Source organism: Falco peregrinus, chromosome 8 (genome assembly GCF_023634155.1).
Source record: "Falco peregrinus isolate bFalPer1 chromosome 8, bFalPer1.pri, whole genome shotgun sequence".
Lineage (NCBI taxonomy): Eukaryota > Metazoa > Chordata > Aves > Falconiformes > Falconidae > Falco > Falco peregrinus.
The window spans coordinates 54,673,120-54,693,175 of record NC_073728.1 but is presented as its reverse complement, the minus strand read 5'-3'; the positions used below and the strand labels follow the sequence as shown (position 1 = coordinate 54,693,175).

The 20,056-nt window shown below is 45.3% G+C and overlaps 1 long non-coding RNA gene across 3 annotated transcripts in view; it reads right to left on the bottom strand.

The window, feature by feature from the left end:
* The window catches only part of LOC114010579 (uncharacterized), a 258,400-nt gene that overhangs the window by 196,268 nt on the left and 42,076 nt on the right, over positions 1-20,056 (bottom strand). For 2 of the 3 annotated variants that reach the window (XR_008748365.1, XR_008748364.1), the window contains exon 1: positions 12,862-13,072. The exons of the other annotated variant lie outside the window; for it this stretch is intronic. This is a non-coding gene — a long non-coding RNA (uncharacterized LOC114010579). Of the gene's footprint in view, positions 1-12,861; positions 13,073-20,056 lie in introns of those variants that run through there. 3 annotated transcript variants of the gene reach the window in all.

Genomic DNA, 20,056 nt, shown 5'->3' with positions numbered 1-20,056 from the left:
AACAAGTCACCACAGTGTTCCCATCTCTTTCCACCAGTCTGGTCTCGTTTCGATCATCCATTTCCTCTTTATCCACATTGCCTGTTCTCATACCCATTCACATCACACATTTAAGAAGGCGACAAAGAACGTCAAAAGTTTTTATAATCCAACTAAACCACATTTGCTGCTTCAACCACCAGCTTAGTTCACTGTTCTCCTTTTAAATAAACACAAACAACCCCAGAAGATCTAGCAACAACAGAAACAGGCAGGCAGCAGAGCAGTACACACTGAAACTCAGCATGGTCCCCCATTAGGGGGAAAATTTCAAGCGCTTTAATCATGACAAACGGCACCACAATGAGTCAGTGGATATGACGGGTCAGCCTCTTAGCTGGTGCAGTGCCAACAGCTTCCACAGGGGTTCATCAGGCATGAATTGGCCCCATATGTGAAAACCCGCTACAATTTGTCCAGTTTCTCCCATCCCTGTGGAGCAAAGTCTCCATATGTGAGATCCCACAGAGCTGTCAGCCAATGTCACATTTCAATAACAGCAAAAACAACCAGGGCTGCATCAACCAGAAAAGCAATCCCATACCTCATAAACTGGCAAGTGACCTGGGTTGGCAATGTTTTTGTTGATCATAACCCTTTCTGTGGAACAACACACAGGAACTATCATGCCAGAACAGACTCAGTGATCCATCTTCTGCTTGTCTCCCATCTCCAGAGGAGGCCAACACTGATGATGCTCTAACAGAAGATTAAAAAACGGATATATGAAGCCTGCAAGGAACCTGGGTCACTTGTGCAATATTTTGCCCTGGACCCAGGGAAAACTCCACTACTGTCATGCAGAAATATAATATTATACTGTGCTGTCCCAGATATGAAAGACTGTCAGGTGCTGTCATAAAGAAACACGTGTCAAAGTCAGAGGATTGAACATTTTCTCTTCCTTTTTATTTTAGATTGATTAATCTAACTGCACATTCTCTCCTTAAGATCAAATCTTTGATTTCTCAACAGACTGGACTTTACAAATTAATTCCACTTTGTGTCAAAAAGCATTATTATTCTTACTTATGTTAATGTCTTCTGTTACAGAAGAAGTAGTTTGTCAGGATTCTTTCTTGAACCTTTCCCTGTTTTATTCAGCATCGCAGCCTTATTCAACATCAAATTAATGTCGGTCTGTTCAATCGCTTTTTATAGATATTCTCTCACCCCAAACTTTATAAACTTTTCTTTTCAACCTTTATTCCACCTTGTCTTGGACAAGCTTTATATAATTCAGCTATAAAAAATAATCAGCTCTACCTTAAACCAAGATTGCATTCTCAGTTCCTACAATGCAAACCAACAGGTCAGATGAAAAATAAATAAAAAACAAAAAGCTCCAAACAGAACTGAAACGGTATCTTCTGGCCTGCTGTGTCTGAAGTAGAATTTAGGGGAGTTGGCTCCAATGGTACTGACAGCTATACAATGAATCATATTCTTTCCAAATTGCTGATTCTTATTTTAAGCACAAAGTGTTCTTCATTTCCAAAGCAGAGACTGTGATCAGAGGACTGTTTTATTTATATGTCTTTTAGTCACAAAATGAATTATTTTGCAAATATTAAATCAAAATAAAATACAGTCTAATCTTCAATTTTTCCTCTTTCTGAAACAAGTACTTTTAAAATGCTGTGCCTGTGAGCCTGGTAAAGCGTGCCAAGATGAACTTCTCAATCAATTTTTTAAAAAAAAAAGTATAGACACTTTGTTTTAAGCTACTGAAAAATATTTGGCTCACTCTATATATTATTAATACTCGTAACATCTTCTGATGACAGAGCCTGAATTAAAGAGGGAAAACACTTGCATCCCTCCCCAAGCTAAATATTTTCTGAAGTACCAACTGCCAACCCTGGCAGCCCCACCACCCTTGTTAGGTGATAAATTAACGCTCACGCTCCATCGCGCGCCTTGCCAAGGCAGGCAGGGTTCAGCCAGCCAAAGCCTCGCTTTGTCCAAACTGCACCCACCCTCTAGTGGGATGAGGGAAAAGTGCTGCTCCAGACTGCCAGCCTCTCCCACACGTGCTTTATCCTGCAGCACAGGACGATGTGCCATAATAGCGAAAGAACATTCGTATAGGATAAACACGCTAAGATTTTGCTTTCTTTGCTCCCCTCAGCCCTCCAGACACCTGCTAGGTACGTGTTAATAAGGCACATGAGCTCTAAGACATGATTACAGCCCCAGCGAGTTTCACCAAAAAGCTTCAGGAGCAATCTTTTCTTTCCAGCTTTGCCTGGCATCTTTTTGAGTCAGTGCCATTTTAACTAGTTTCACAGGTGACTAAGCAGTGATGAGGCCAGTGAATTAGCGGCCATCATTATACCTTTCTTCTGCTATAAAAACCACACACAACACAAAACCAAAAATGCTTAGAAAAAAATACACCCAGTCCATTTTCTTCTATGTACTAGACAGACCCATACAATTGACTGTAAAAAGTGGAAAAATGGAATGTTGCTGCTCAACAAAGGAGTACTGCAGTTGTGGTACTATCTGTGCAAAAGCAGCAAAACTGTAAACAGGTTTCAACCCACGACCTAGGTCAGCTGTACAAAAATACAGGCAACCCTTAAGGCAAACTGCTCTTGAAAGTGTTTGCAACAAAGAAGGCCAGAACTTGCTTCCCACAGCCCAGGAGGAGACAGAGCAAGATGCTCTGCAGGGGATAGACAAGCAGGACCAAGGGAGACAGCAGAGCAACACCCCCAGCTAGGGATGCAGCCCCCCCAGTACCTGGGCAAGAGCTGAGTGAGTTCAGTAGCCACAGCCAGGGTCAGCCACAATCCAGAACCTCAGGTAAGCCCAACTCAAGCCAGAAGATGAAGGTGCAAGGCTAAGCACAAGAGCCCCACACCACCATTGGCTGAGCCTAAACACAGACAAGGACCAGCAGGCACAGGGTGTGTGGACAGGGCTCAGGTGGAGCTGCTTAGGGCAGCCAGAGCCTGCCAGCACCCCCTGAGGTCTGGCAAACCTATTTATAAACCCAAACGAACAATCCCCAGTGAATTCAGGTGAGTCACATTAGGTCCAAAAGAAAGAAGTAAAGATTTACAGTAAAGATGTAAAGTGAAAAGCCATTAATAAATAGATTCTATTCTCAAATACAAAGATGGAGCCTGCAAATAAATCCACTACCTTTAACAGTAAACCTTGATGAAAGCTGGAGATAAAGAATTGACTCTACAAACAGCGATGCCTTTTACTAGCCTATTTTGTCCACTGCATGCATGATAGCAAGGTGAAGGACAGAAACAAAGCGGGCAAGGCCATAAAAAGAAACATAGGAATTGAAATCATTGAGCAGGACTGAGGAGAGCATGATCCCTTCCTCAACGTGATGCAATCAGCAGCCTCCAGCAGCCTACTAAGCAGGCTCGGATCTAGAATGGAAACAGCATGAAGCGCACCAGAGGGAGGATAAAAATGAAGCTATCGTTCACAGAGCACATGGTCCTACCAGGAAATACAGAAACCTCGGACTGGTCTGGCACTCTGTCTCTCCCTCCCTATGGGTCTTCTGCAGAAAGCATAGCCTGTGCGCCCACGAGGTGATGAAATCCCTAATGCTGTATGGCACATGGGGAATTCAGGGGATTGCAAAACAGGATGTTTCTTGGAGGAAATACAGTCGCAGCAAGCAAAAGCTTTGAGTACGGTACATCTCACAATGATGTAAGAGCTTGATTATGCATCTCACTTAAAGCCCAGCTTAGGGGGTTAGATCTAGTAGAACTAATAGGCAACACCTGCTGCGATGAAAACAATTTCCGCCCCTGAACTCTAGCAGAAGTGTTTATCTTTTGAGTTAGAAAATATTTCTCCAATGTCTGAACAAGACTCCAGGGACAGGAACATATGCCCAGAACTGATGTTTCTGCGTATTAGATAGCTTATAAAAATGAGAATTAGAAAAACCTGGTATCATCAGACATCTCGTCCAATAAAGTCATTAAATGGAAAGTACAGGAAGGTTCTGTTAGCGTTTCCCCTCCCTGCCACTGTAGTCCTAGTTGTTCTTTGTAGCGCAGAAACAGAGGCTACTGAAAAAGCTTGCTGGGGTAAATTCTGAGTTCAAAATTCAGGGCTTTTCCAGACCTGTCCCTCACAAAACTACCATTGGCTTCAGTGGAAGCTTTACCCAAATATCGGCCTCAGGACTTGGGCCTCTTGGTTTTAGTTACTAATTTGATTATTAAAGGTTAAACAGAGCTGTTGACAGTACAAACGATTTTCTTACGTAAGCAGTGAAAGGGAGAGTGTCAGATATACAAGATAAAACAATACTGCCAAGTCAAGGCAATATAGGTTACGGGTGAACGTCCTTTCACAGAACGTACTGCACCAAATCCCAAGTTTTGCCCTCTTCCTCAGGCAAAACTCCCATTTAAATCAACTGGAGCTCAGTGTGATCAAGAAGCAGAGTCAAGCCTAAGGACGGACCTCGGCGTTCAGCCATGATCGTTACAAGGGCTTTAAGAGATGGTAGCTGTTGAAAACACAAAAGTTCTACATTTTTTGTTCTTACAGAACAAAACCTGTGAGCAGTGAAAGGTCGTCGAAAAACACATGCTCTGCTTTGCACTGAGAAAGGACAAGGCACAGGTCCCAGGCTTGACCAGCAAAGCTGCAGCGTGAAGCATTGCTTCATTTTTAACTTAGGTGGACTGTTTGTCCTAATAACGTCTTAGAATGGTAAGACCAACCTCCCCTGCAGACGTAACTGCTGCACAGATTCATTATCTAATTCCCATGAAATACCACAACTGCAAACGAAGTGCTTCAGCCCATCAGTTATACACATACAACCCTTAACAATAAACCCCTCGGTGACAGGAATGTCAGGGAGGGCACATAGGGCTTTCCTCCCATACTTTCTGCTACGACATTCTTTATCTAAAGCTTAGACACAAACCAGGGACTTTTTTTTAATTCTTGACCAAAAATAATAACAGCAAATTATATTTTTAAATTATATAAGTGATACTTAAAAATAATAACGATCCAGTCGAAGGCAAACTGTTCTCGGTTCAGTCTAACAACATTTCATTAGTTTGGTGATTAAGTAACAAGCCAAAAGTTAACTTCCTGGAAAATCTACTGTTGTTATAATGAAATTGCACTGTCAGAGCCGTACTGTAGTTCTGTCTTTAATAACAATGCAACAGACATTGAGGGAAATTCCTGTGGTCGTCTGTCCTATTCAGATACAGTTATCATCCAATAGATCATCAGCTGTACAATAGTCAATGGTGTTGCAAAGTTTTTGACACAGTTAACACATTAACACATAAGACAAATGTCGGATTTGAGCCAATTCTCACCAAAGCCAATGGAAAACTCCAACAGAGTTGTACTGGGCACAGGGATGGTGTCACACGTATTGTCAATCACGTAGCAAACAAGACAATCACAGCAGCTCCCTTCTGACATCAGCGTCTGCCTCTACTCGAGGCTTTGGCAGCGCCTCGCAAAGGACTGGCTCTCTTTCTCCTGCTTCTTTTTAACAGCCTGAGACTCACTCGGGCTTGGTTTTTTGGCATAGGGCACTCAAAAGCACATTGTCAGGGTTCACAGAACTGAAGTCTGAATTGTTTTTGTCTTTTCTTCATAAATATCATATACTTTTTAAAGTGTGATTTGATTTTTACCCTTATGCTTTACCCATATATATATATATATTATTTTTTTTTTAAATAAAGAAGCAACAAGCCCTTGCTTTACTACCAACCCCACTATCATAAATCACAGGCCAGCTCCGATCACGTACTACTGCAGCATGGTCATGTCAGCAAACATGCCGGTATATCTAACAATGGAATGTATTTTCTGAACAAATGTTTAATAAAGCTCACATCATTTGCTGAGTTCATTGGGACTGATCTGCTCAGAAAAGGAATATCATGGATGGAAAGCACACTGTTCCTTCACAGTCACAGTACTAACACAGCAATAAACTATCTCAACTGACACATCAAGCTTAAAGCAACAAAATCATTGTGCAAATGGTACACAGAAATACCAGAACTCCCAGTTTAAAATAAAAGCTAAAAAATAATGAAAGAAAGATAGACTGTATGTTAATTGTTATGGCACTGATACCTGCTGGGTTGCAGATCCAAATGAATGAGTGGGCAAGAGAACCTGATCCTAGAAATATGCTCACGAAGACCTGAGTAGGAGTCTAAATCCAAGATAATTTTCCCTTTTTGTAAAATCAGGGCTTCAAGCAGAAGGAAATGTGTACATTTTCCTATTAATATGGGAAAATATTATCCCAGGGCTGAAGAGGCAGAGACAAAACAGATAATAGGTGTCAATGAGTTCCGAACGAAGCCTCTCTCTCCCTTCCCCTCTGCTCTTTCCCATCCCTAACACCACCCAAATTTGCTGCTACCCAGGATTTCGTGTTTTAGCACATCTGCACCAGCCCCTGCTGCAGGGACAAGGCTGGGAGGTGGGCACCCCAGCAGGGAGTTGCATGCCCTCCATCCCCACCCAGGAGCTCGGCAGAGGCCGGAGCTGTGCCGGCGGAGCAGCAGGTTGGCAGCTGAGCCTGTTTCCCGGTGCCGTGCCGCTCTGGCAGATGCGGTGCCGGAGGCAGGCTTGCTCCCGTGGAGGCTGTGCCCCATCCTCTCCTGCCGGGGTCCAGGGGACTGTCCTAGCAGCGGGTGTAGTACGTGGGAACATGCTTCCCCTCTCCAGTGCGCTTCCCTCAGCAGACTCTTGCTGTGTTGCATCTGTTTCTGACAGAGATCCCAGCTTTTGGCCTAATGCAGTACTTCAACAGCGCTTGGTTAAGTTGCCCTGGGAATACAGCCTGTGCAAGCACTGACTGAAGGAGATTTCCAGTCTCCTGTCCCAGAGCTTTCAAAGGAAAAGTGTTAAAAAAAGATGATAAGCAGGTAAATGGCTACGACAACCCATCAGGATCAGCCACAAAACACCAGCACCCATTATCAAACTTTGCCCAACATAATACCCTCAGCCCCAAAATTTAAATCACTAAAATAATCTCTTTTAATCAGGTGGAAATGTATTGTGAGGGACTTCTTTTTATTGCCCTGCAAAGAACACAATCAACATTTTTTTTTAGCTGAAATTCATAGAATACTGCCTGGTTTACATGGAGAAGTGGGAAGCGAAGACTCCCTGCAGCGTGCCTGCAGAGGGAAAGTACTTCTTAGAAAGGGCCAAGTTCAGGATTTCAGCCTGCACTTTAAGCAGGGGCTAAGAGTAAAGTCCTGCCTGCTGGAATTGTGAAATCTCTGTAAAGCAAGTTTGTAAGCAAGTATTAGCACAGCTGGCAAAGGCTTTCAGCTAGGAAAACGTTTTTCTACTGGTGAAGACGTGCAGGAGGGGGCAGATGAAGAAGTCTGCAAAAGCACATCGAATGGGGGGCTGTGTGGACCGGAGGGCTGCTGAGAAGCCATTGCCACATTCATGAAGGATGTTAGGTCCTTATACCAAAATGCTTTAGCAACAGCTATTAGTAAAATATGTTTTTCTCTGTTCCCTGCATGGACTCGAGTTCTGCAGACAGCTACAATGATAGCCTTTTGGAATGCCAGACAGAGGAGATGGACCTGGCACACAACACACAATGGGGAGACTGGTTTGGTAGGTCCTGGTGGAGCACTTCAGCCCAGTGATGGACTGTGGAAGCAGCTTGTACTGAGCTGAACACAAAACTCGTAATGGGAAAAGATGCGTGCTCTTACAAGGGCTCCATTTCAAAAGCTTTTGTGAAAAGTCAGGTCATAAACAACTGAAAGAAGGAACTTCAAAATCTACTTTGGTGAAGAAAAAGCAGGTACGGAATGAACCTGGATTAGACAGATTCCCTCAGGGAAGGAGAAATAGGGGTCTCGTTAAAGCACCAGCTGTTAATTCCCATCTGTATGTAATTTCCGTTCCTATAGCCCTTCCAAAAAGGATCATTAGTGAACTGGCTGAAAACTGGAGGAGACCCAAGTGCAAACTTGTGGTAGGTGTCCCACAGCTCGGAGGAGACCGTCTGTTTCCCACGTGGGTTTGAGGCCGGATGACATTTCTAGGCAGCGTAGAGGCAAAGGTCACCAGTGACAGCATTGCCCAAGTGTAGGGAAACCACACTGGGGAAAACGAGAAGCTGCTGAAGCAGCAGAGTCACCGTCAGCAACTGTTCCCAAGGCCCAGGTGAAACGCTGGCTGCTGGGCTGCCGTTGAAGGCATGACATGGCTTGGAAGCCACATCGCTGATCAGAAATAACTGACCCATGGAAAACATGCACAGCTGAAGTACCTGGGAACTGCGAGAAGTAAATAAACAAATTATCAGCTGCATCAGGAGAAACCCATCTCTTAGTGAAGTTCATGTCTGTGTAAGGGGTGGATTTTTAATAAAATGATCATTATCTCTAGTGCTGTGGGGTTTTGAGTGACCTCCACGTCACCTGCCTGTTGTCTTACCACTGTGAACTGCAGCTAAATTAGCCGAGTAAGGTGCTGTTTTGGAGTGAGTTCATTTGTCTGTTAACTCCTCTAATACATTTTCTCCTGAATATCTTTCAGACATTTCCAGTGGATGGGAATAAGAACAAGTGCTGACTTGGGGGGCAATTCATGGTTTCCCCACTGTTCATCCAGGGTGACAGAGATGAACGGAGTCCCCATGTGGACTCCAAGTACAATTGTGGTGAAGCCTCCTCATGAAACCCATCCATGACACAAAGGATTCTCCATGTGTTTATATCACTTCTACTGACTGGTGGGAATTAGCTGCTCCCTGCTGGACCCATTCATGCTGGCCCAAAGACTGTACTCTGCAGCAGAATGACATGACCAAGTGGCAGGTGTCTGGTGGAAAGTTATGTCACAGGGAAAGAGTTCAGTGTACCTGGTGTCACAGGAGAAGAGGCTGGCTCTGAAATAGTTCAGTGAGCCAAAGACTGGCAGACGTGACAGCAGAAGGAAGAGAAACGATGTAGTGAGAAAAGCGGCTCTCACGAAATGCTAGTCCCTCCTCAGGAAATTAAGAAGTTAGAAACTAGCCCTTATCCAAAATCAGGCTGTGCTCAAACCAGAGATTGCTCTACAGAAGCTCTGTCATCATCACACTGGTCAGATGGCAATGAAAGAGAAAAAAATCACATCCTGGAGCACAGCCAGAGGCAACTACCTTAACTGCCCTCAGCAGACGCAATTGCAGCAGTAAGAAATGCCAAGAGATACTTAGGCATATGCATTGACTGTTGAAACCTTCATTTACAAACAAATCTACTGTTATCTCCATGTAGCAGACACCCAGGATAAAACACCAAGAGTGAAATATGTTTGCAGTTTAGATATGGTGTCAACGGACTAAAACAGAACCCAAATATCAAGGCAAAACAGCAATACCCTGCTCTACTGAATGTCATTCAAACCCATAAATGTTCAAGAGATAACGTCAGAGAATGACCCACAATCTAACCCAAGATTTGAGAAATGTAAACATCTTTGCTTAGATTATGTTGTTTGTGTCCTTAAAACACAGAGGGAACTTTTGGTAGGAGAGTAATGGACTCCAAATCATTTTAATGAGATAAAGTTTAAATGTGCAGGGACTAGACATCAGTTTGAGAGAAATCACATCCTCCTGCTGGGACGTTTAGTCGTCTGTCTATTTCTGGAGAAACACCTTGGAACACTAAGGTGCTGGAGCTGTCTGTAGGCTCCAGGCAATTGTACAGGTTTGCTCAAAACTTCACAGAAGAGGCACAGAACTATTATGTCAGCTAATTAATAGAGATTTTTGACTGGAAAAAGGAATACTCAATGCACTTTAGACAGTTAAAATTGCCTAAAGTCAATCCATTCTCATTTATCTTAATTCAGAGGACTTCAAAACCGAGCTGATCTCAAGTCCATCTAATCTCTCCCAAAATACCTTCAAGATGATGATGATCTGCATTTGAACCAGTTGAGATGACTGGTAGGCAGTGATTGTGCCACCTGAAGAATCTATAAAGATTTTGAGAGCAAAAATCCAGTATTCTGCTACTAAACTGCAAGACGTTCTATGTGAAGACCAGGAGTAAGTTTGGACTTGCCTGGGGTGTGCTATATTCCCTCTGCTTCCCCCGTTTTTTTCAGGATGAGTAACACGCCCAAACTGCTGAATTGAGCCTCCCAAGGCCGGGTCTCTGTTGTTAGGTTTGTTGATGCACAAAATACAACCCCGGCTCCCTGACTTATTCTTGCGTAACACTGTCACAAGGCCAGTGAGAATCTATTCTCACCGCTCCTTAGCCAGCTGAGGACATCTGCACTGAACGCTGCTTTCCAGGCACATGGGGAGGAATGTGTATACATACAGTATGCATAGACATGTATACCCATACATCCAAGGGGTGCCCTGGATTGTTCTGTGTAAGGAGTGCTCTGCTGGGGGGTACACTGTGGTTTCCATACCTAACAAATCGTACCCAGCAATGAAGGAACTGAACAGTCTATTTTTTTGCAAATGCAAACCCGAAGATTTTGGCCTGCTTAGGACACTGAGCCTGCCACACACGTTCATTGAAAGAAAGGCAAATGCTGAGGGAACTCCTTAACCCTCCTAGACCGATGCAGAAAAGAATTTGGAAATACCCCAGTGTGTTCCAGCAGCCTATAGTGGGAGACTGGCTGTGGAAGAAGAATTGCTGGTATGATCTCAGGACTCAACCCACTGCAGTCAGACAGTCTGCCCACAATGCTGGGCCCAGCCAAGACAATACAAGCTCTATACTCACTGATAATCCAGACCCAAATACAAACAACATCCCCACGCCTGACTACCCTACTCAAGTGGGCAGATGAACGTGGAAACATAACATAGCTAGCAGGCTATCTGGTCTCCTAGTTTTAACACAAGAGAAATTTCTTTGCTGTTTTCAAAAACTCCTAATGGGGCCAGTTGAAATGATGGATGTAAACAGCTCCTCCAGCCACAGGCAGTGCTGGATATTCCCATGAGTACTAAGCTCCTGTGTGTATTACACGGCTGCCTCTATTCAGGAAGCTAAAAAGAAGTTCAGTCCTGCTTGTATATGCTGGAATCATTGCATACAGTGTTCCCATAAATCATATAAATGAGCAGTACTATGTCACTAGTTAGGACAGTTGCTGTTATTATTGAAAAACCTTCTGGCAATCCAATCCTAGTGCCATCCAAGCCGAGGCTGGCCTCAGTGCAATTTATACTGGTCTTAAGGCTGTGCCCTGCAAACAGTTTCCCAGAAAGACTCTGGCAGCTAGACAGTCAGTATTAAGGCTGTTGTGCCCGTTCTCCATCATATTCCCCAACACGAGGGTGAGACAGGTTGACACAGAGCCATGTTACCAGCCACGTACCACCGGGAGCTGTGTCCTCCTCCAGGCTGCTCGTGCTCTGCTCCCCTGGAGCAGGGTCTGCTCCATGACGGCTACACAGCTAAGCCAGAGACAGCCCGCCTGTTTTCCACACGGGATGAAGCACCTCATGTGCACAGTGAGACTGGGGAGAACCAACCCCGGCCTTCCTGCTGGGGCATCATACACACAGATGAATCTCAGCAGATGCTCTCAGGGCACCCAGCAAAGCACGCTGATGAAAGAAGACACAAAAGCACAGGCAGTATTTACCTTGGCTAGTGGGCCATCAATTATCAGAACAGAAACTTGACTAAACATGAAGAGCTGGAAAGGCAGAGCAGAGTCCTGGGAAGCAGCAGAAGACCATGGACACCCTGCCTGTGGTCTTGTTCTGCACATTCCACCCTCCAGTCAGCTCTGTCTGAACCACTTACCCAGAGTCCAATTTATTCCTGTGGATTTTCAAGAAATATGAACCCTAAAACAAGATGTACTGAAAGTTCAGTACGTGGTATTAAAGCTAGTATCTGTCATGTCAGTTCTGCCTCTCCACTTTATTCATTCTGCTTGTTATTATCATCTGACTATAATCTACTCATAAACAATACCCTTATGATTTTTTCCATGCCTATTTATTTCCTCAGTTATTGACTTGGTTTCCTGAGGCTATCAAAAAATAAAATATTTATATAAACACATCTCTGTTTTAAAATGGTCCCTAACTACTTATAAATGCAATGTGACATCAACCAAAAATCAAAGCATATTTAGCACTTGGGACCCACTACTTGCCATGAAAACAGCTGCAGCTGAAATAGTGCCAGGAAAGGACCCACCCAACCCATATACAGAACACATTTAAATAAATACAGGTTCAAGTCTTGGTCCATAGATGGGCAAAACTCTTAAGCAGGTGGGAGAAGAACCACCTGAACAATAGCACGGGGGGGGACATGCATGCACCAGCCAGATGTGCACATACAGCTGTACGGTACTGCAGCACCACAGCTTGTTTATTGTTGGACTGGTGAAAGACTGGAAAAATTGCATTCACGGAGGCGTTTCCAGAATAAAATCTGATTACACTAGGATAGAGAAGATGGCAAATATTATCTCTGAGGATTTTTCTCACAGGAAACAGCAGTTCTTCCATTCGGGGTTATAGATTTAAAGTAATTTCAAATAAGGAGAAAAAAAACCTTCTGAAATAATCCCTTCACAGACATGAGAAACTACCATGTACGGTCCCATGCTGATGCGCCCAGCTATAATCCAATCTTTGCTTTCTGCTGACTAGCTGAACTCTCGTGGTTTATTATGTCAGTGGAACCCCTGAAAAGAATTATAGCCTTTTATTCAGCTCCGAACCACGTATTATTATGAATGCTAAACTGGTTCAAATAGTCTATTGGTCCTGTTATAACATTAGACAAAGTCTTAAGTAATTACCTATCTCTTCAAAGAATGTGTTTTCATTGGCATCAGATCCCGCTGAAAGCAGGCATGCATGCTTGTGGATTCACTGTGCACAACGTCCCTGGAGCAAGCACATGGCGATGTACAAACAACCGGACAGAGCTCCCACCACCACAGCACTGCAAAACAAAAGCCTTCCACAGCAAAGAAAACCCTCATCTTAATTAATCATAATAAAACCACATTAAATGATGTCAGAATAAATACAGACACAGGTGATGCAGGCAACATGCACATCATAGTGGCAAACCGCATGTTACTTTGTGATAAATAATAATTGAAGGTATTAATAAACTTAATTTGAAAAGAGATGTTAGCATCAGCCCTGAAAAAAAAAAGGCTCAGGCAGATTCCTGCATCCAAGTAGTCCCACTGGAATCAGTGGACCACATGACAGCACCAGGACTTTAATTTGTATTTTAAAAGTCACCTGCTCCAGTATTGGTAACTACTCGTGTCACACCCGCACACCCGCAAAGCAGCAGGACCGTGGACTCTGCTCGCTGCAGCGAGCCCTGGTTTTTCTACATGCTGCCTGCAAGTCCTGCAAAACTGAGGAAAAGACTTGGGGAATCTTTCTTTCTCAACTGTCTGGGCTTGATGATTAACTAAGCTTTTTTTTTTTTTTTTTTTTTTAACGTGAATTTCAATCCACAGCTCTCGTTATTCCACAGGAAGGACACAAACCCGTAAAGCATGTCACATAGGCCATGAACACCGGTGTCTCTAAGCCAAGGGGGTTTAGAGGCTGTGCTGTGCGTCAGAGCATCTGCCTGGACCCCGTACGGTGAAATGAGAGGATCCACCAAGCAACTGTCATTAGGCCACGGGAACAGATATACAGGTTAGTTCTTGTTCTGGTCTGCACTGAGAAGTCCCAAAGCCGTGGGAAGACCGTCTACACACACAAAGTCAAACGTGGTTTATGAGAAGCTGATGAGAGCCCAAGATAGGACTGTAGAGGTGCTTTTCTGTCTCACTGCTCTTACCCGCTCTGCAGAATTGCATTCAAATGTGTTGGGTCCAATGTGAAAACAAAAGCTGAGCCTTAATTTCAGCATCAGCTGTTGGCTGAAGTGAGTCAGTGGAGAACAAGCACAGGAGAGGCAGGCAAACCATCCGTTCCATGTGTATTTGCTGGCATCTGCACGGCCATTCACAGGAGAAGCAGATTCACTTTCAATCTGAGGTCAATCCAACGGAGAGCCACGACTGGCGGGTAGGACAATTTAAGATCATTATATTGTTTAGACTCTGATTCTGGAATCATTGTACTCTGCAGAGAGTCGTACTTTGTGGGCGGTGACTACGGTGCTATAATTACCACTATAATTACACTGGCATGTTTCCTTCTTGGCGAGCCCCATGGAATTACAGTCCTGTTACCTGACCTGGGTTTCTGATAGTCCTAGCATGATGGGCTACAGCATATTTTTTTTTGGCCTAGCCACAAGCTGGTAGGATTAGTACAAATTGGAAGGCCAGGAATGCCAAGATAGTTTCTTCCAGAGCAAAACAAAAATGTTGCCAATGTCCACTTTGACTGCAAGTATCACTTGTGGCTCCTTGAGGAGGTGAGGTGGAGAAGGGAGGCGAGGTGAAGGAGGAGCCAAGGAACCAGAACGTCAGAAGAATCTGGCATTGCAAAGGTGAAGGACACCCTAGGACTAGCAAATCTCACCCATCTTCAATTTCTGCCTCACGTAACTGAATCATAAACACACATAAGCTGGGTGTGTCTGATAAAAATGTCAGCTGTGACACTAAACTATTTGTGTTGGGCTTTGGCACTAATATTGCAGTGGTAATTCTCATCTCTCCTGCAGCTATTGCTTCAGGATTTGGCAGGTTCAAAAACACAAAAGCATCTCGTGTTGCAGGAGGAAGCCCGTTCATCGCTGGTCTTGATCCTGTCCATAACGAAGTACATGTTAACCTTGAATCATGTAAAACGAAGAGGATGCTTTATGTAGCAGGTGCTCTTCAGATGGGAGACCCAGATAACTCCTTTTTGCTTTATATGAAAGCATGCTTTTCCCAAAATCAAACAGGATTTCTGCAGAAGAGCAGAGCTCCCATGCTCCTCCGAGCAGGATCTGACACCGCATCCCTCGGTCAGAAGACAGAGCTCGCTGTGTCCCAGCAAGCCAATGTCTGGATGAAACCAGAGACTCCACAGCAAATCTTTTGCAGATTCTTCTTTTCCATATAACACACAGAGGGATTCGACTTGGGTGAATCCGCTGAAAAATTCTCTGAGTCAAAGCCTCTTCTCAAAACTCTTTTCTCTACTTTCTGATGTGTTTTTCTCCCTGCTGATTTGGAGCCCGACCTGGGGATCTGGGTGTTACAGGATGTTCAGCAGTTCTCCACGTCAAGCCGCAGCTGACTGAGGTAGCCACTTCACTCAAGGAAATTATTTGAGGTTTTCTGAGAGCCTCTTGACAGTAGGTAAAGATTGTTTCAGCTTGTGGGAGTGCCAGCTAGAACCCTTTATAACCTGAATGACATATAATGTCATAAAAACTGCTGCTAAAACTCACTCTGTCCTTTCAAGATTGCAATTTTGATGTCAATGTCTGTCTTTTCAACCATCGGATAGCAGCTCATCTGGGTAAGAACCAGCAAGCCGGAGATTGCCTACAAGTATCTCCTAACAAGAGTCCCGTCCATGTATTATTTTAGTTAGGAATGTAACTCAGCATGCCTTGCAGATCTCTTCCCCATTCTCTCCAGGGGGGAAAAATTGTACTTCTGTGAGAAAAGGGGAGAAATAGAAGCTTCTGGCCAACGCTCTTATCTGGTGACTAAGCAGCCTGCAGTCTGATATGTCTCAATCTGAGCAGCCACATTTTGACGACCCTTTCACACATAATTGCCCACAGAGCTTCCAATTTTCTTTAGCTAGTGCAGTAGTCGGAGAAATCACGACTGTTTGGCACTGTCTGCCTTATATTAGTTGTAATCACACCACATTTTTGTTTATATCCACAAGTAATAAAAACCATGCATATCTTTAGTTTGACTTAAAGAATAAAGTAAATACATAATTCTGGCAAATTGTTTGGAATTATAGTTTAACATCTGGTTCGGATATTCTGTAGTAAATTGTTGGCACCAACTTTGCCACTTTTTTTTTTTTATTGAACCAAAATGTTCTCAGAAACATGTGTTTTTTGTCCAACTTCCATGTAATCCATTTTATGAAGGCCAAAAAGCTTACGAAGTTTGAAACTTAAACTACCTGGGCAGAAGGGATTGTTTCTGGACATTCATTACACAGCTGATTAACTGAGGAATAAACAATTCTGGCATGCAACCTAGCGTGTCTGTTGTTTTGGCTTTTTGTCTCAAGGAGTTGTCTTTCTTGAAATACCTCCCCAGGTACAATGTGTACATTCCACCCTGTTTTGCTCACAAATTACATACCTGTCTTTTATGTCAAGTCCAATATAGCTGCACCAGGTTTTCTTATTCCACATAAAAAGTAACCAATTACTTGAGTAAATACCTGTTTTAAAAATATCACAGAGTGGTTTCCTGCTGCTCTAAATACTAAAACGTTTGGCAGGGTTTCTGACGATCATAAATCTTTCAAATTGTTCATATTTTATCAAAGAAGCCAGACCATCTTTAAACATGGTGCATAACGCATTGAGACCATTTCTCAGATACCTGATTTTTAGACAAGCAATCAGGAAAAAAATGGCTGTCTAATTTTTAATATAATTAGCTCTGCCTTTTCTTGCATTTCATTCTCTATGCCTTTATTGTCGACTTCTGCTTGTTCATCATAAAAAACTACAGTTGCCAGAGATTCAGAAATACTAAATCGATGATGATGGAGGAAAAGTGGCTTAAAATACAACCCTTTGAAGCTTCCCAACAGACCTACATTTACTGAGCCTAACAGGTTCTCCAGTGTCAAATCCCATTTCAGTCACTGTCAGCAGCTTTATTCACACCATCCGAGAACCAACTTGTGGGAATTAAATCAACACGTTCCCAGAGCAGGTCCCACACCAGGAGGAACCAAGTCCAACAGGCAGCTTCCTCCGCTCTCCCAACCACTTTCCCAGCGATGCTTTGCAGCTCTGGGCTGGCTTCGTAATGATGTGTCATTTGCAAGTCAGCACCTTGCACTAAGCCTCGAGGTGGGGAAATTACCCAGGAGAAGAGGCAACAATAAATTCCCCTGTCTTGCTTTTCTCGAGTCTGATGAAATCCCATTGTGCTGCTGGGGCTGCACAGCACAGCTGACTTTAACTCTACTGTGAAATGTGTTTAGTCACAGATAAAAAACCCATAATCCAGACCTCGGCACACCTTCCCCACAGCATCCTCTTCCCTTTTGAAGTCATCAGCCTCTCCGTCCTTCATAACTGGGTGTGCTCGCCCTCTCCCTGTGTGCTGGAGCCTTTTGCACAGCATTCCTAAGCCTTCACCTGCCTGCAACGGCCTCGCAGGGACAAAGCCCTGCTAATAATCATGAAAGTAGCTCATCTCCCCTAAAAACCCCAAACAACTGAAGGCTTCCCATTTAAAGACAGTTGCAAAATGCTCAGACTACTGCTTGATCATGTAAAGTTTTAATCAAATTATGAAATACTCTCAAAAAGTAAAACCTAGGTATGTTGGCTAAAGGGAACTCAAAAGTGTATTCCTAAAAGCCAACAGTTGTTCAAAACTGCTGGAAATACTTGTGATCCTCTCTGAAGTGTTACTCCTCAAACACGTCATCAAACGCCTGGCAATCGGACACCATCCTGCGATCAGGCGCCTGCGTCCACGCAAGCTCCCTGCCGCTGGAGCAAAGCTGCAGGTCTCCTGGAAACCAGCCTCTAAATCACTGGAATTGGTAACTATTCTATGAAATTACCTGGCACTCGAACGGGCAGTCAATCGTGCTGCCAGGGAGCGAGTTACACCAGGCTCCAAAAGATGCCAAATTTGCTAGAGCATGACTCGCCTATCATGTGCATTTTTCCTGACTGTGCTCACCTTTAAAATGCAGGCGCAGCTTCTTGCCTTGCCAAGGAAGGGCTGAGTGGGACCAGATTCTCTAATCCCAGAAGCACCCTGATGGGTGACCTCGGGAGAGAAAAGCAGGGAAAAATCCTACAGCCGCGAGTGCCACCCGCCGCCCAGCAATGCCTGCCGAGCAGGGGACAGGGAACGCTCAACGCGCTGGCAGCCGGCACATTTCTTCACCAAACAGTGACACGAGGGGGGTGCTATTTCCGGCACGGTTTTGGTAAGAAAAAGATGTGAAAATAACCTTGAATGGAGCAATTAATACAATACGGGCTGAAGTGGAGGACGAGCCGCGCTAGGGCACCCAAGGCGGCGTGCTTCGAGGGCGCGCTCTGAGAAATGATGAGCCCTGGCTGGAGAAGTCAGCCAGAGGGAGCAGCACGGGGTCTGGCGCGCGAAGGATGTGCAGAATTCCTTTAAGTTGAAAGGGCAGAACCCATCCGAAAATTGTGACTTTAAAAAGAGGTAGAAAGATCGACGAAGAATGGTTGCAGGAGAGCATCTGACCTAAAGCAGCAGAGAAAAGGCATGAGGAGAAAGCACAATCTGTGAGGCACAAGAGAAAGATGAAAATAGATAATGTGTTATATTAGTACATAGTGTATATACATATACAATATATATAATACGTGTATGAAACTTGCTGGTTAGGAACAGTACATTGGTTCTTACTTCCTCCCACGGAGGAGAAACTGCTCTCCCCTTAAATTCTGCCATCCGTTACTCCCTTCTGTGCTGCTCCTGACTTCATTCAGTTCCCGGTCTTTGAACACTGGAGCTGAGAACTGTTAAAGTCAAGCTAGTTAGACCTTAGCAAAGGCAATTAAATAGCAAAACTCTTCAGCAGTATAAATAGTAAGAGAACAAGGACAAACGAAGGGCCACCAGGCACTCAGGGTGAGGTACAAATGAAGAAGAAAAACCTATTCCTTTAATAGCCCTGTTGTCAAAAAGGGCAGAGCCCATCCCAGGGGCACAGGGGCTTTGCAGACATCGGCGCTGGCACAGCAGGCTGCTCGGGGGGAAGCTGCAAGTTGCAGTTCACAAGGCAGCAGCATCCTGATAAAAGGGGATTTCCACCCGAGCTTGGCACCACCGTGAAGAATTTCAATCTTAAAGATGTTTCAAAGTCAAACCCTAAAGAATGATAAACTTTGCACCACTCAGACCCAGCAAACAAACCTCCTGGCCTGGGACAAAATCAGGGAAGGCCCCGGGGCGGGAGGGGGGGGGGGGGGTGGAGAACCGACGGGGGTGTCTCAGGGGGCTGCAAGGGGGGTGTCAAAACGCGCCGGCTGGTGCACAGCCCTGGAGCCATGGTCCTGCAGCACGGTGTCACGTCCCGCCGAGGAGACCCTTGCTCGGGGAGGTGTGAGTGGATTTCCTCAAGTGCATTTTGACAGCTGTGAGGAAGCGGGCGGCAGCAGCAGCTGGAGACATTCCTGGCTGCGCCCACCCGCCCCCCCCCCCCGGCGGGACCCCCCGCCCCCCGCACGGCCCAGCGCGCCCCGGGGCTCGGGGGCTGCTGGGGGGGGCAGGAGCCGCGTGGGGCCTGCGGGGTCTGATGAAACATCTGATGTGCATTACGGCAGGGAGAGGGGGGACACGCACGCCCCCTCCCCAGCGAGCGCGGCACTTCTCATCACCTGCTAGAGATTTCCCTACACAAACCCCCCGCGCCACGCTCCCAGCTACCGGACAAAGGGGAGCAGCCAGAGCTGGCTGCGGGTTTGCTTCGCGGGGGGGGGGGGGGGGGGCGGTGTTGCAAGGGCGATGCTCCCTCTCCCCGGGGGCGGCTGTTGGGGGAGGGGGGTGCCGAGGAAGGCTCACCCGGCCGGGTCCGCACTCGGGTACCACGTCCCCCTTCCAGCCCCCCCAAATGATGGATTTGACCCAAGTCCCCTCGGAGCTCGCAGGGTACAAAATCCCGGGGGGGGGGGGGGGGGGGGGGGGGGAAGGAGGAGGGAGTGGAGGATTTCCAAGAAAGTCAGTGCAATTGCTCCTTCGGAGAGCGGCTGATTTTTACCTTTTTTTTTTTCTGTTTTAAATCAAGTCTCGCAATGAGACATCAGTGCCGCAGGGCAGCCGGCGCGGGCGACCCGGCACGGGCACCCCCGCTGCTCCCGGCGCAAGG